The following is a 16,133-nucleotide window of genomic DNA, read 5'->3' as shown; positions in this document are numbered from 1 at the left end:
ATCAATGATCAGCTGATCGGCTTTTCTCTCTTGTTTGTTTATCACCCACTTTGCGCCAGAAAGAGGAAACCAGCGGATGTCGCGTTAAACAACAGCAGCAAGTTTAAGCTTGATCAGCTGTTGTTAGAATTTATTTAATATTAATTTCTAGTATCAGCTGATGTTTGCTGGAGCCACAGCTGTAAAGCTGCTGGTCATGATATCGGTTTGGTTATCTGGTGAGAGGGAAACATGAAGATGAAACCAGGAGATGTCCTTACTGAATCATCAGAGCTGAACAGCTGATGGAGAAACAGGTTTACCTTTTAGGTGACATGAATGAATTGAAGGGAAGTTACGAACTGTTTCTGAGAGACAAATAACACCAGGATCCTTTTTACGTAGCTGACAGCTGGTAACTGTGCAGGGGCGGGTCTAGCAAAGTGTTGCCAGGGGGCCAGGTAGGGCATTAACAGGGAAAGGGGGGGGGACAAGGAAATACTTTTCTTTATTATTCTCATTTAAAATGTCTCGCTTTTAAAAAAAATAATTATCTGAGTCTTACAACAAACAATTGATAGATTGATACATATATACCATCAGAACAGTGTACATCACTGTCACAACAGTGTTTATTTTCATTCAAAGGCTTTATGATTTTTCCTATAATGGTGGGCCGGTCTCTAGTCAAAATGCCCGGGACGATTTTTTGTCCCAGTCCAGCTCTGTATGCAGCTCATCTGCAGTCTGGTGTTACCTACATCTTCCTATTCAGAAGGCAGAATTTCCAAGTTCTGAGTACAATCAAAAGCACCACGACTGCAGTTTTTGTGTTGGATGTAAAAAGCAGGCTAGAATCATGGCGGCGGTCAACGACGGTCCAGGCGTGGGATTTCTCTCATGGAAATGTGCACATTATTTTTTCCTTTCTGTTGGTAGGTGGCACAGTGCACTTGTGGCAAGTAAGCAAGCTAGAAGACTGGCAGTGTGGCTGGGTATCCAGTTACGGAAGCAACACATTAACAAGAGAATTCTGAGTAAAACCAAAGTTACTTTCCCTAGTAACTAGTTACTTTGAAAGTAACGAGTAACTTGAAGTAACTGAGTTACTTTTTTAGAGAAGTAACTAGTAATGTAACTAAGTTACTAATTTAAAGTAACTTACCCAACACTGGTGTTAACTGTCATGTTACAGTGTTGCCCCAGAAATGCTTTTTGGCATCTAAAAACAAAATTGCTGAATCTGACATCTTGCATGATGAAAACCTTTCTGATCATTATGAATCTTTTGAGACAAAATTATTTACAAACATGTTGCTAAAGGTTTATACAAACACTTAAGATCACAGTTAAGCTTATGTTAGGAACAAAAGGACATCACTTTGTTTGATGGAAATGAAAATGATCAACTTACAGCAGGCTGAATTCAAAGATACCTCGAAAATCAGTGAAAAAATGATGAGGCTGATCCATTTTGCTGAAATGTCAGTGGAGAAACTCAAAATGATATTCAGTACGGCCGTCACATGCCGGCACGCAGACATTCAAAAGGTCAAATTTGTTGTAAGAAAATAACTTCAGACAATTTATATTTGATTCAAATTCATAACCTGATTAACCTTTCTTGTGTTGTAGCTCTGCAGCTCCAACAAACAACATTTAGATTGATTTTGTGAAATCAAAAAACAGAAGCCTAGATTATCTTATACTGTAGTAAACATATAGCAGAGCATAAGAAACACAAACTCTTATAAAACACAAAACATGAACATTTTTCCTCAAACATGTGAAACCCTCCTTCAGTCTCTGATTCCCATTATGTTAAAACTATTTCACACCTGGTGAGGATCAGTCTGTCCACTGCAAACTATCAAAAGAAAAGAATTTCAAGCTTAACACGTAGCGCTTAAGTTCTTATTGGTAAATTCTTTCTACATGTTGTTCCTAATGTGAGTGAATAATCCAGCTGTTAGCACAGTGAGTCTACAACATAGGACACATATTCAACAGGTCAATCTTGATAGGTCGACACTTTATTGATCCCACAAAGGAAATTGATGTGTTAGAGCAGCATGACAAAAAGTGAAAATAGTAAAGTCTACAATAAACAACAAAGTGTGACAATAAAATATTAATAACATAAAAGTCCCAACGGTGCCTGGTATGGGGCCTCACACTAGAATAGAACAGCTCTTTATTGTCACTGTTACAAGAACATTGAGGGCAGTTTGGCATCTCTCCATGTGTGTGAAGGACACAATAGTGTAAGTACTTACACACACAGACAAATTTACGTTTAAACAAGAAAGATATGTACAAGTTATACATACACCTGCAAACATATGGATACACCCATACATGCATGAATGATACTGCACATTGAGTGGGGGGGGTTGCTGTTGCAACTATAATAAATATAAATACAGTGGGACACCTACATTCAGAATGAGGGTGGAGGAGGTGTGCGCTCCCATTCTGATGTTCTGGGGTCTATCGCTCAGGAAGTCCAGTATCCAGCTGCACAGTGAGCTGCTGAGTCTTAAGTTGCTTAGTTTTGTGGAGTTTGTGGAGTTGAACTGTACTGAAGGCAGAGCTGAAGTCCACAAACAGCATTCTCACATAGGTGTTACTAATGTCCAGATGTGTGAAGGTTGTGTGAAGAGCTGTTATTATGGCGACCTCCGTTGACCTGTTTGCCCTGTATGCAAACTGGTATGGATCGAGGTTTGCAGGGACGACAGCTTTAATGTGGGACATGATGAGTTGCTCAAAACATTTGGCAATTATGGGTATTAAAGCAACTGGACGATAGTCATCCAAGCAGCTCACTGTGTTCTTTTAGGGCACTGGAATGATGGAGGCTGACTTAAAGCAGGATGGTACTACAGACTGTAGCATTGATGGGTGATGGGTGGATGGCTGGGATTTGTCTGTGCTATTGTGTAGGATGGGTGATGGTGTCGCTGTTTTGTTGGTCAAAGTGGGCGAAGAACTCGTTTAGGGTGTCAGGTAAGGTGATGTCTGGGGAGTTTGTTTGTGTGCGATTGTCTTTGTAGCCAGTGAGTGATTTGATCCCCTGCACCATGTTTCTGGAGTTGTTTGTGTTAAAGTGCTCCTCAATGCACTGTTTGTATTTGCGCTTGGCTTCTTTTATGCCTTTAAGCAGAGACTGACGTGCCTCTTTGTAGACTTGTTGGTCTCCTGATTTGAAGGCGCTGTCACGTGCTCTTAGTAGGGCTCTCACCTCACTGTTGAGCCATGGCTTCTGGTTCGGGAACACTTTAACAGTCTTTGTTGTTGTTACACTCTCAGTACAGAAGTTGATGTATGAGAGTACAGCAGATGTGTGGCCCTCCAAGTCTGATCCTTCTGCAAATACACTCCAATTCGTGTATCAAAACAGTCTTGTAGGGCCATGGTGGCTTCTGTGGTCCACACTCGTACTGTTTTTACAGATGATTTTTGTCTTTGAATTAGAGGTTTATAAGCAGGGATCAGGGACAGAGAGAGATGATCAGAGAGTCCGAAATGAGGCAGGGGGGTGGCTTTGTAAGCATCTGGGATGTTGGTGTAGACCTGGTCCAGGGTGTTGTTTTCCCTCGTCGCAAAGCTCACTATGAGACAGTGCAGGAATTTTTACATTTACAGTGAAAACAAAAAAGTAAAAATGAAGTTTGTTAAAAACAGTAAAAGTGAGGATTATATTGTGTAAGACAGAAATGCAAATGACATTAATAAATAATGTTTGTGATTTTATGCCTGACTGCTGCGTTCACCTGTCACAGAATGAAGAGTTATTATACAGCTTTATAGAGAATGATAGGAATGATTTATTGAAGTGTCCTTTATGGCAGCATGATTGACTCAGTCTGAGGAGCTCTGGGGCCTCTGAAGTGTGGCTCCCAGCAGACAACAGCAAAACAGACGCACTTGTTACCACAGACTGGTAGAAAATCTCCTACATCTGTCTCCACACATTAAAGGATCTGAGCTTCCTTAGAAACTAAGATCTCAGGTTATTCAAAGGATAACAGCCACTGACAACTCTGGATTATATGTTCATAAATGTAGAAATATGTAAATGTAAAGACGTAGAAATAAGTAAATAGTGGAATATTTGACTATAAAAAGTATTTTTACAATGTAAAATCTGAGAGACTGAAGTTGTTTACATGATATTGTGTTTATGTGTTGATGTTCAGTCTCACAGTTTAGATTTGTGCACAGCTGGTTGTTTCCAGTCACTCTGCTGGTAGATTCTAAATATCAGTAAATTACCAGGTTTAATCTGTTTGTTTTTATTAAACTCTTTATTGTTGATTTTCAGTCAAATTGACACTAGGATGAAAAAATGTGATTACTACTAACACGAGCAATAAAACCAAGACAGCTTCAATTATCATTTTAGATTTCTATAAGTCTGATGATGTTTTTTTTTTTTGTTTTTTTTATTTGAACAGCTCCTCCTAAGCCCACTGTGACCCTGCAGCCATCCTGGACTCAGATATACAGCGGTGATAGAGTCACGGTCAGATGTGAGATTCAAGGAGTTGAAAGAGCTCAGTGGACGTATGAATGGAGACGAGGTCAGTCAAGCATACATCCAACATCCAGCGTATATACAATCAGAGTTACTGAGTCTGATGGTGGAGGATACAGCTGTCGGGCCACAAGAAGCTCCTCCTGGACAGAGTGGAGTGACATCACCACATTGAGAGTAACAGGTGAGTTGGACATATTTCACACATTTTAATTTATACTGCATAATTTTCATCAACTCAACCAAACACTTTGTCTTTCAACAGCACTGTGGATTTCTTTAGTTGTTTATTATCAAAAGTAGTTTAAATTATCTTTTAATATCATTATAAAGATATTTAATAATCACTCAATGAAACATCTGAAAAAGATTTTGTTAGTTTGATGAAGGATTTCAGTCCAAATGTAATAATCCCAGTCTGTCCCATCTTGACCTCATGGCTGCACATGTGGAGTTTATCACTGCAGATCAGTTACTTCCTTTGTTTTTAGCATTTTTACATGAATTCCTCGACGTTTCAGGTTTGACTACAATATAACCTCATTTTATTAGAGACTGTTCTGCTACATTACAGGTTCCACTTAGATTCTTTCCTGTAATTATTGTTCATGGCATCAATTTATTTCTACTTTTTTAAATTAATGAAAAGTAAAGGTGTTCATGAGTGTCATAATGTCTTTAATGATACTACAGCTAGAAGAACCTCCAGTGTAGAACAGATCCATTAGTGGATCAGTGGTTTAAGGTTCAGTTCATGGAAAATCAGTCAGAGCCACAAGAACCTGTTTGTTATACAATAACTACAAGTGTGACAAACTCCAATGTCCCAAATCAGCAACTGCACCAGTGTCACATGATGACCTCATCAGAACTTTTAGAAAACGTTTCTCACATGATGATTTCTTCCAGTCTTCTTAATCTGCTGTCAACTCATGAAAAATAATCTGTCATTTTAGAAATCTGAACAAAAGATGATAACTGTGCAAAGTAAATACTCGTACATTTTACAAAAACTGTTGTGTTACAGTTTAAAATTGTTAAGTTGTGACTTTGTTTTAAAGTTTAAACTGTTTGTCTGTGAATCAGCTGTTTTGCAGTCACTCTGCTCTTATGTTATAAACAGCAGAGTTTTTATGTTTCTCTCCTAACTGGATCATTCTTATGTGAACAGTTCCCATTGAGCCCACTGTGACCCTGCAGCCATCCTGGCCTCAGATATACAGAGGTGAGACAGTCACTGTCAGATGTGAGATTCAGGGAGGTGAAGGAGCTCAGTGGACGTATGAATGGAGACCAGCCAAGTTAAACACACCTCCAACATCCAATGAATACAGAATCACAGTTACTGAGTCTGACAGAGGAGGATACAGCTGCCGGGGCAGAAGGGACTATTCTTTAACATACTGGAGTAATATCAGACTGACTGTATCATGTAAGTTGCAGATGTTTCATCCACATCAACTGTTTCATCAAAAGTATCTGTTTTTGTAGCTGTTTCTTTTTGTGCTGTTCACTAAAATATTGAATAGTTACTTCAGTTGTTTTTAGCATGTTATCTGTTTTTAAATGAATTTTAGTTAAAGAGTCTGGTCTCATGAGAAACACACACTGCATCTTTTTCACTTAATGAACTCTGAACTGCAGACAACAATATGGCCTCATTTTATTGGACGCTGGTCTGTGCTGGTATGTTAATAATTCAGATTAATGATATTAGTTATAAGACTCACACTCTACTGAAGGATTTTAATTTTATCACAGAAATGATCTGATAAATGTGGAGCTCATTCATGTCAGATTTTTTTGGCAAATGTAGAAAAATTAATTTCCACAAATCTTTTAACTTGTCAGGATTTGCAGAACTTAAAGACTCAGACGTGTTTGTTTCCTTCTCGGGTCATCTTCTTGTAGTACTGTAGATGTCGCCCTTTTTAACTGAGTAGTCAGAATGAATCAAATCCACAGTAATCTGTCGTCTAAAGTCAGATGAAAATAAATATGTGGAACCTACTGTCACGATCCTGGGTCTTATGACCCAGTGTTTTGAGTTTTAGTTCATTTTGATGTTTATAGTATGTTTAAGCTCATTAGGTTTCCTATGTTCATTTGCTTATTAGTTCCCCTTTGTGTTTTCAACCCCTGTGAAGTCTCCCTTGCCCTTCATGTGTTTCATGTCTGAGTCTCATGTTGTCAAGTTCATGTTGTCATGTCTGCGTCTCATTATGTTTCCTGTTTTATTTTGAATGTGTGTCAGCTGTTTCCCCATGTGTTTCCGTTTCCCTCATTATCCTTCTGTGTGTATTTAGTCTGTGAGTTTCTGTTCATTCCTTGTCAGGTTGTCTGTTGTCCACGCCATGTTTCCAAGTTTCATGTCTAGGTTTTTCTTGTTGTTTGTTTAGTTCTCCCAGTTTAGGTTAATGTTAGTTTTACTTCAGTTTGCCCTGCCCTTTGTTTGTAGCTTTATTACCAGCCATATTAAACGGCTCGCTTTTTGTTAATACTCAAAGCTTCCAAGTTCCTACGTGTCTGCATTTTGGGTCCACTCTTCACAATACATACAGTCTGCCTCCGCCAGACTGTGACAGAACAACCTGACCATATAATGGACTCAGCAGACCGCGAGCTCAACGAGCGTCGGGAGGCAGCCTTCGCTCAACTGGAGGAAGAGCTCCACTGGAAGCCGTGGCGTGCCCCGACTACGAGCGCATCTTCCGTGGGACTCGGCTGGCTCTAGGAGGTCCCAAGAGCTGCCGAAAGTCCCCACCTGTTGCTCCGCCTGCATCCAAGCCTCGCCCGCTTCAGGTGGGAGTCCTCCGTGTGGCTTCAGGCGCTCACACTCCAGCCTCAGTGTCACCGTTCTGTGCACCAGAGGCTCAGTTGCTCGCTCTGCCAGCTTCCTCTGTTCAAAGGAAGCGGCGCACCCGCTGCCATAAACTGGACATTGCTGAGCAACTCACGGTGGTGAGTGACAATGACTTTTATTCTCACGTCCCATCTGACATTAAAAGTAATAAACTCACCTCTGATCCGTGGGGAACTTCCCTTATGGATGATGACATTGACTGGGAAAATTATTTTCATTCAGCTCCCTGGGAGGGGGGATTAATTAAGGACAAGTCACACACTTCAAACCCTTTAAACACTACTAAAACAAAGACTGTAAAACGTGGTGGAAAAAGTGCAAACTTCATTTTTGATAAGTCTGTTTTTGTTGACCCGGTACATTTTAACCCTGAGCCTGCCCATTCTAAGACTGTTTTTTCTGAGCCCGCTCCTGAGCCTCCTACTTGTGTTCCTGCTCCCAGGGCAGCTCGGGCCCAGCGTACCCCTACACCTGTATCAGTTCCTCGGGTGAGGCCGGCCTGCTCTGGTTTCCAGGCCGGCTGAGGCTCTGTCAGTTTCTGCACACATACCAGCTCCTCGGGTGGGAGCGGCTAGTGTCCGGCAGGTGCCTGCACCCGTTCCTGTTTCCGCTGGAGGATCGAGTGAGCCCGTCCAGCAGTTTTCCTCGTGTTTTGGAGGCTTAGGAGAACTAGTACAGCTTAATGCTTATCCACCACCACCACAAACTTCATTACAACAACCACCACTGCATCCTCTGCTTCAGTCTATAGCTCAGTCATTAGCTCAGCCATCTCCCCAGTATTCAGCTCAGTCATTTGTTCCACCACCTGCTCAGCCTTTTGTTCAGCCAGTGGTCTCTGCCCCTACTGGTCATGCCTCGCCAGCTGGAGGGCTCGAGGAGCCCGTCCAGCCTCATGCCGTTCCACCGGCTTCGGCTTTGCCTGGTTCGGCTTCGGCTTTGCCTGGTTCGGGTTCGGCTTTGCCTGGTTCGGGTTCGGCTTTGCCTGGTCCTGCAGCTGCCACGCCGCCGCCCAAGCCATGTTCTGCACCTCGGAATCGCCGGCCACTTTCCGGGCCACCAGTTGGACGTCATCGCCGTCGAGGTCGGCCTCCTGAACTGAGTTTTGGACTCTTCCCTGTGCCTCTGGTGGACATTTTGTTTTGGACTTCTTTTTACAACTTGCTCTGTTGTTGAATCTCTTCCCTTCACTCAGGTTTCTCCTGCTCGCTGTGGTTACACTCATTCGCTGTTACTGGTAGATTTAATAAAGGAGGAAAAACAAAAGTACAAATAGCATTAAATATAACTGCTCACACTCATTTAGGAACAATTCTCAGATGTTCAAAATACAATCAGATCATATTAACCTGTGTTACTTTCTTAATACTGATCAATAAACTCAGTCGTGCTTCAAAATAATTCTAGTAAATGAACTATTCATGTATGTAATTAATTGTAAATACACATAAAAAATCATAGTGCTGATCAAAACAGTATTACAGAGTATGTTTGACACAGTTTTTTTAGCTTCACCATTAAAGTTTCATAATATTTGATCATCGAATTATTTCCATCAAGTTCTTTAAATTGTTCTGATTCAGTCATTTTTACTTTTATGTTCTTGTTCTAAACTGAACTGCAGCGAAACCAAAGGCTGAACTGAGAGCTGATAGGACAGCTGTTCCAGTAGGGGGCAGTGTGACCCTGACCTGCTCTGTGAACCCATCATCATCATCATCATCTGGATGGAAATACTACTGGTACAGAGATGGGAAATCTTATAAACTTGTGACAAATGGACAAATCAGTGTCTCAGAGGGAGGAGTCTACAGCTGCAGAGGAGGAAGAGGAGAACCAGTTTACTACACAGAGGACAGTGAGTCAGTCAGGATTGACACAACTGGTGAGTTTAAATGTAACTTCCTACAAATCACTACATCTGATGGTAACTGAACCTTTTTTGTCATTCATGTGTTTTTATTGTACTTTCTTGAACATTAACAGTGTCAAACAGGCCTGTTGTGACTCTGTATCCAAACTGGTCTGAGATATACAGAGGAGAGACGATCACTGTCAGATGTGAGATCCATGGAGGAGACACTGAGTGGGATTATGAGTGGGAAACAAACAGCACCATAAAACCTCCAAATCAAACTGAATACAGGATTAGATCTGCTTCATCATCCAACAGTGGAAACTATCGCTGTAAGGGCAGAATGAAAAGTTCACAGCATCAAACAACAGAGTGGAGTGATTCAGTCACACTGACAGTTTCTGACAGTAAGTCATATTTGCTTTAAGCTGTTTGAACACTTTGTAAAATGTGTTTCTGTTCATATAGACTGAGATTATTATTCTTTGTATAAACTGAGCTCACTGTTCAGAGACTGTACTACATGTTCACTGAGAGAAAATCTTTGTTGAACAGATAAACCCCGTCCTGTCCTCACTGTGTCTCCATCATGGCTGAGTCCTGGAGCCTCAGTAACTCTGAACTGTCAGGTTGAACATCCGTCTGCAGGATGGAGCTTCTACTGGTATAAAGCTGTTCCTGATCTATCAGAGAAATCCTCCAGTTATGAGCTGCTACCTGATGGCAGTGGGACTGCACAGGACTCCTACATCATTCATGGACAGACACACACAGCAGGATATGTGTGCAGAGCTGGAAGAGGAGACCCAGAGTATCACACTGATCACAGTCAACCAAAGTTTGTCTGGTCTGCAGGTCAGTTTGTTTCTCTGTCCATTCAATAAGCTCATGTTAGGTCATCATTTTAATTCACCAGGATTTAGACCATTAAAATCTCATCTCCATGACAACCATTGATGTCTGTGTACATTAAAACTCCCCAAAAGAAGAACTGAACTGAATATTTTCCTTTCTCTCTGTGATCAAACTAAACTGAATTTCTTTGTTTCCTTTTCTTATTTTTCAGTTTTTGTTTAATGTGATAACATGAAAAACAAAAGACATCTATGAGATTTTAAATGTTTTCTCTTTGAATAATTTTACTTTGATATTTAAACTCATGTTTGAATGTGTGAATGGGTGAATGACTGGATATGTAAAGCGCTTTGGGGTCCTTAGGGACTAGTAAAAGCGCTATATAAATACAGGCCATGTTACTGTTTGTACTGATTATTGTTACTTAGTGCACAGACAGGATTTACACAGTTAAGACTCTTTGTTTAGTGCTCAGGTAGGTGTTCAGATAAAAAAAGTCAAATATAGTTAATAAAGAAACAAAGATGTCAGCAGGCAGGTTAACAGCTCTGACAAATACAAGAAAAACACTGACTACAGATGGACGCTAGAAGAAGACGTCACAAATAACAGCTGCTGTTATTGTTCATTTCAAATATCCTTCAAAGGTTTTTAGTTTTGGTCCTGCTGCTGCAAAATATCTCACTGTAGAAGGAATCTGTGAAACAGACAATATCACAGAGTTATGACAGAAACATTACAGCAAATGACTGAAGTGTGTTCAGAGTGATCTGTATCAGGTGGATAATGCTGAGAGTGATGACTCAAAGCTCATGATGTCACATGACGTGTACCAAGCTCTACATGAGCTGCCAGCAGATAAAGCATGTGGGTTAGATCATCTTAAACATGTCAGTATTCGGCTCCTTTGTTTTCCATTGATTTGACTGTCTGTGTGATTCAGGGCTTGTTGTCAGACTCGGTGTCTCACCAAACAAACACTTTATCATATTGAACTATTAAATTTGATTTTCAAAACAAAAGCTTCAAACAAACAAATATTTTCACTGTGATATTTTGAATCCTAACATCTGTGAGCTTTGTCTCTTCACTGCATGTTGTTTCCAGATGTTCATTCAGCAGCGTCTCTCACAGTGAGTCCTGACAGAGTGCAACACTTCACCTCTGACTCTGTCTCACTGACCTGTGAGGGAAACTTCACTGAGTGGAGAGTGAGGAAGTTCTCTGAGGACGGCCGACTGTACTCTGACTGTAGGAGAATGACTGGATCCACATGTAACATCAACACATCAGAGTCAGATACTGGAGTGTACTGGTGTGAGTCTGGATCAGGAGAGTTCAGCAGTGCAGTCAACATCACTGTACAGAGTATGTTATTATACATTTACTTCTTGGATCTGAGTGATTTAGACGTCACATGAACATTTGTCCCAGCTTTGCTGTATGTGAAGTAATTCTATGTGGCGACACAAGCAAAAATGAGAATTTCAGGCAACGAAGCATCAAAATATTCTTGGTTGTTGGTCAAATTTCTCCATCCTTTCATAATCCAGTTTGTCATAATTTGCCAACAGTATTTTTTTATTTTCTCTGTCAGAATAAAAATCAAAAAAGCTCAACATCTCTGTCGTCACATTAGAATAGAATAGAATTCAACTTTATTGTCATTGCACAGGTACAGGGCAACGAAATGCAGTTTACATCCATCCAGAAGTGCTTTAGCCATGATATAGATATATTACAATATATATATTAGCAATAATATAGGTATGTAAGTATATTACAGAAATTGGTCTATTATGGTATGTTACACAGCAAATCCAGCATGTCCAAATTAACACTATCAGATTTGATTTCAACACTATTAAAGTGTCTATATGGGTCCACACCAGAGAGTGTTATTTTAACTCTTTTTGGAGAGTTGGTCAGTTAACTCTGATTCAGTGTTAAACACCAAATCTATCTGGAGTTGATAATTTAACACTTACTAATGCTAACTAGGTGTTAAGAGTTTATATATTAACTCTCAAAGAGTATTTTAGTTTAACTACATAAGAGTTATCTTCTAATTAATTCTAAAAAGTGAAAATTCTACTGTTCTGAAATTCTAGAAATTCCTTTGGAAATAAACATTAAAAAGATGCAATGTTTTTTGAAAAACATTTATTCTGAACTGTGCACCACAATTTCAAAACATTTTCTGAAAGATGTAACAATGTACATGTTCTCACTTTCATTAGAATTTTGTTTATCAAAAGGTCTGACATAGGTGAGCTGGTAAATGCAAATAAATAACAGCATTCTCATCACTTATTTCTTCAATACAATATGCATGTCCTTCATTCGTCACTTTGTGGAACTTCAACGCACTTCTGCTCTCCCCCATATTCCACCTTCATATTCACGGCATATTCTGTGTGGAGATTGATTAAAAATTAGTTGACACTAATTAATTGCACAAATAATCCGGTAATCAATTGCAGCACAGTAGAAAAAGGAATCATTTTTGAGCCATTACTTGTGTAAAGTATTTTCCCAAAAGACAAGGACACAGACAACAGGTAATACCGAACCAAATTTAAAACCTCAACCTTTTTCATTTTTACCTAAACCGTGTGCACAAAACTCTGGAGGCATCTAAATGCTAACATAGAACCCAGTCAGGACATATATAGAAAAAAACGAGCAAACAGCAGCTCTCGTTTTGTTTTGTTTTTATAGGAGATCGTTTTCAGGCTTCAAGTACCAACATTTCACATTCTAGACATTGTTTTAGGTGTATTTAAGTTGACCAAAAATTTGACTGAAAATTCACATGCAAGCTTTTTTCAAGGCTGTAGTATTTGCCCGCAAACAATACCTTTCAGCTAGCTAAAACAGAATATCATGCTATCACCGAGCAACATGGCTAATGCCTTTCACACAGCTTTGTCTCAACTCCAAAGAGCCACAGAAGTAAAAGCTAATAATAATAAGTGAAACAATCTTTGAAAAAATGACTTACCAAGCATGGAAAACAACTCAGAAATATGTAGAGCAAAATGTTCTTAAACGGCTTCACTTGAGCTTGGATCAGAATCTGTGGTGCTGGGGGCGGAGTCTGTGAATTTACTCTATTAGTGTCATAGCCCCTCTAGGAGTTTGGAGTTAAGAGCTCAAGAGTTAATGTTTCCATTGTAACACCTCCAGATTTGACATAGAAACACTCATTTTTAACACTCGGTTTTAACTACTATAATTTTACACCTCAGAGTTACATTAAAGGAATGTGACTCTACTAAGAGTAAAATTAACTCTACTTTTGCAAGAAGACTACTAACACCAATACATTTAACACTTTTGAATTTGCTGTGTATGAACAGGATATAAACATGAAAAATATGAGAAATGTGAACTATGCAAGTTATAAACAGTTGTGGAATTAAAAATTATCGTATTGTACAGAATGACTATTTACACAGAACTATACAGTAGTGCTGTTAAGAGGCTATAAAAAGTGCTAGTGGTTGTGAGTGGTGGTTCAGTCCATGTTATTATTGTGTGTATGAGGGTACAGTTGTCGTGTGGGTGGGTGGGTGGTTGTGGGTGTGTGTATTGTTCAGTCCATCAGTTTAACGTGGGTCAGATGTCAGGAGGCAGCGTTCAGGAGTCTGACAGCTGTGGGGAAGAAGCTGTTCCGGTACCTGGTGGTCTTGGGAGGCTCCTGTAGCGCCTCCCAGAGGGCTGGAGGGTGAAGAGTCTATGTGATGGGTGACTGGGGTCTTTGATGATTTTCCCAGCCCTTTTCAGACACCGCTTCCTGTAGATGTCCTTTATGGCAGGAAGTGGTGCTCCGGCGATGCGCTGGGCGGTTTTCACGACCCTCTGCAACGCCTTCCGGTCCGAGGCAGAGCAGACTGTTATACAGTTGGTCAGGATGCTCTCGATGGTGCAGCGATAGAAGTTCACCAGGATATCTGAGGACAGGTGGTTCGTCCTCAAGAAGAAGAGGCGCTGGTGAGCCTTCTTGACCAGCTTGGAGCAGTTGATCGTCCAGGTGAGACCCACGGAGATGTGGACTCCCAGGAACTTGAAGCTGCTCACACGCTCCTCAGCAGTCCCCTTAATGTGGATGGGTGGATGTGGGTCAGCATTCCTCCTGTAGACTACAATGAGCTCCTTGGCCTTCTCGGTGTTAAGCAGCCGGTTGTTTGTGTCGCAACACTCAGCCAGACGATCCACCTCCTCCCTGTAGGCGGTGTCATCGTTGTCACTGATGAGGCCAATCACCGTGGTGTCATCTGCAAACTTAATGATGGTGTTAGAACCATCGGCAGGTCTGCAGTCGTGAGTGAAGAGGGAGTAGAGGAAAGGGCTCATCACACAGCCTTGTGATACACCGGTGTTCATTGTGATTGTAGATGAGCAGCGGTTATCCAGCCGGACATGTTGGGGGCGGTTGGTCAGGAAGTCCAGTAACCATTTGCAGATGAGGGAACTGATGCCCAGGTCTGTCAGTTTCCTTATGAGTTGGCGTGGGCCAAGGACAGGTTGAATATGTCTGTCAGGACTCCTGCAAGCTCCCCAGAACACGCTCTGAGAACACGCTCGGGGATGCCATCTGGACCTGCAGCCTTGTGGACATTGATCCTGCTCAGCACCGCTCCTACATCGGTGGGGGAGAGAGTCAGAGGTTGGTGGTCTGGCATCATGTCTGCTTTGGTTGTGATTGTGGGGTTCCCTCGCTCAAAACGAGCATAAAAGTTGTTGAGCTCATTGAGGAAGGAGACATCAGAGGATGTGGGGGAGGGTTTGGTGGTCCTGTAGTCTGTAATGGTCTGGAGTCCTTGCCACATGCGTCGGGGGTTGGAGTTGGAGAAGTGTTCTTCTACCTTCTTTTTGTAATGGTGTTTGGCTTTTTTGATGCCCTTCTTTAGATTAGCCCTGGCTGTACTGTAGGCGTGTGCATCTCCTGACCTAAAGGCGGTGTTGCGGGCCTTCAGGAGGAGACGAACATCCCGGTTCATCCAAGGCTTCTGGTTGGGGTACATGGTGATCTGTATCTGGGTGGTGACACTGTCTGTGGTTTTGGAGATGTAATCCAGTACAGATGAGGCGTACTGGTCCAGGTCTGTGTGGGTGAGATTAGATGAACTTTTAATGTCTCAATAGAGAGAAATTTGGGAAACGTGTCATGCGAAATAACACAAACATACAAAGATTTACAATTTCACCTTTAACCATTCAATAACGTCACCATCAATAATCTGACTCCTGCAGGGAACATCCCAACTATATTTCCAGTCCTCATAATCACTCAGAAAACCAGGTCTGCATGTAGATCATGAGACACGACTCACAGCTTTTTCTCAAAGGTTTGCACCAGCTGGTCTGACTGAAACAATATGTTTGTTTTATTTTCACAGATGATGGTAATGGTCCTATCCTGGTGAGTCCTGTTCATCCTGTGACTGAGGGAGCTTCTGTTAGTCTGAGCTGCAGTTTGAAAACACAAAAAATACTTTCCAATGTGTTTTTCTATCACAATGACAAAGTTATTCAAAATGATACCCGAGGGGAGCTGAAGATCTCTGCAGTGTCAAAGTCTGATGAAGGTTTCTACAAGTGTCAGTCCTCAGGAAGAGAGTCAGCACAGAGCTGGATGTCAGTTAAAGGTGAGCAGGATCAAAACATTTGATGTGTTTCTGTAAATGAGTTTCATGACTGAGAAATAACATCATATTATCTCTTTAAATGTTTGAAGCCACCTGGGTCTATTTAGTCAGAACTTTATAAAACTATTATGTATAAATTGTCAGATTTAATATCGTTGTGATTCAGGACTCATGTGTGGGACTCAGGTGAAAACAGCAGAGGATGTAATCAGTCAGTTTTTTTTTTTTTTTTTTTTTTTTTTTATTCAAACAAAGGATAATTCATTTAATACAACAGATTGCGAGCTTAGACTTGGTCAACAAGAACAAAACATAAATGAACCTAAAGCGAGTCCTACAAAAACATCTTAACTGAGGTGAGAGAGACAGGCCAGAGGAGCGGACATA

At 40.9% G+C, this 16,133-nt stretch overlaps 2 protein-coding genes and 1 long non-coding RNA gene across 4 annotated transcripts in view; all 3 read left to right on the top strand.

Moving 5' to 3' along the window:
- The window catches only part of LOC109198109 (agglutinin-like protein 4), a 48,496-nt gene extending 39,390 nt beyond the window's left edge, over positions 1-9,106 (top strand). The window contains exons 9-10 of the mRNA XM_025906005.1: positions 4,440-4,703; positions 9,007-9,106. The gene's annotated coding sequence lies outside the window, so the exon portion shown is untranslated. The remainder of the gene's footprint in view (positions 1-4,439; positions 4,704-9,006) is intronic.
- Positions 1-16,133, top strand: part of LOC109198185 (low affinity immunoglobulin gamma Fc region receptor II-b) — a 997,390-nt gene that overhangs the window by 976,782 nt on the left and 4,475 nt on the right. The gene's annotated exons all lie outside the window — the stretch shown is intronic.
- On the top strand, positions 10,067-15,408 carry LOC112846480 (uncharacterized). The gene is made up of 3 exons (XR_003219468.1): positions 10,067-10,092; positions 11,200-11,460; positions 15,352-15,408. It is a non-coding gene; the product is annotated as an uncharacterized LOC112846480 (long non-coding RNA).

The sequence above is a fragment of the Oreochromis niloticus genome, linkage group LG3 (assembly GCF_001858045.2).
Source record: "Oreochromis niloticus isolate F11D_XX linkage group LG3, O_niloticus_UMD_NMBU, whole genome shotgun sequence".
Lineage (NCBI taxonomy): Eukaryota > Metazoa > Chordata > Actinopteri > Cichliformes > Cichlidae > Oreochromis > Oreochromis niloticus.
Note: the sequence above shows the minus strand (reverse complement) of the source record. Positions and strands in the feature narration are given on the sequence as shown.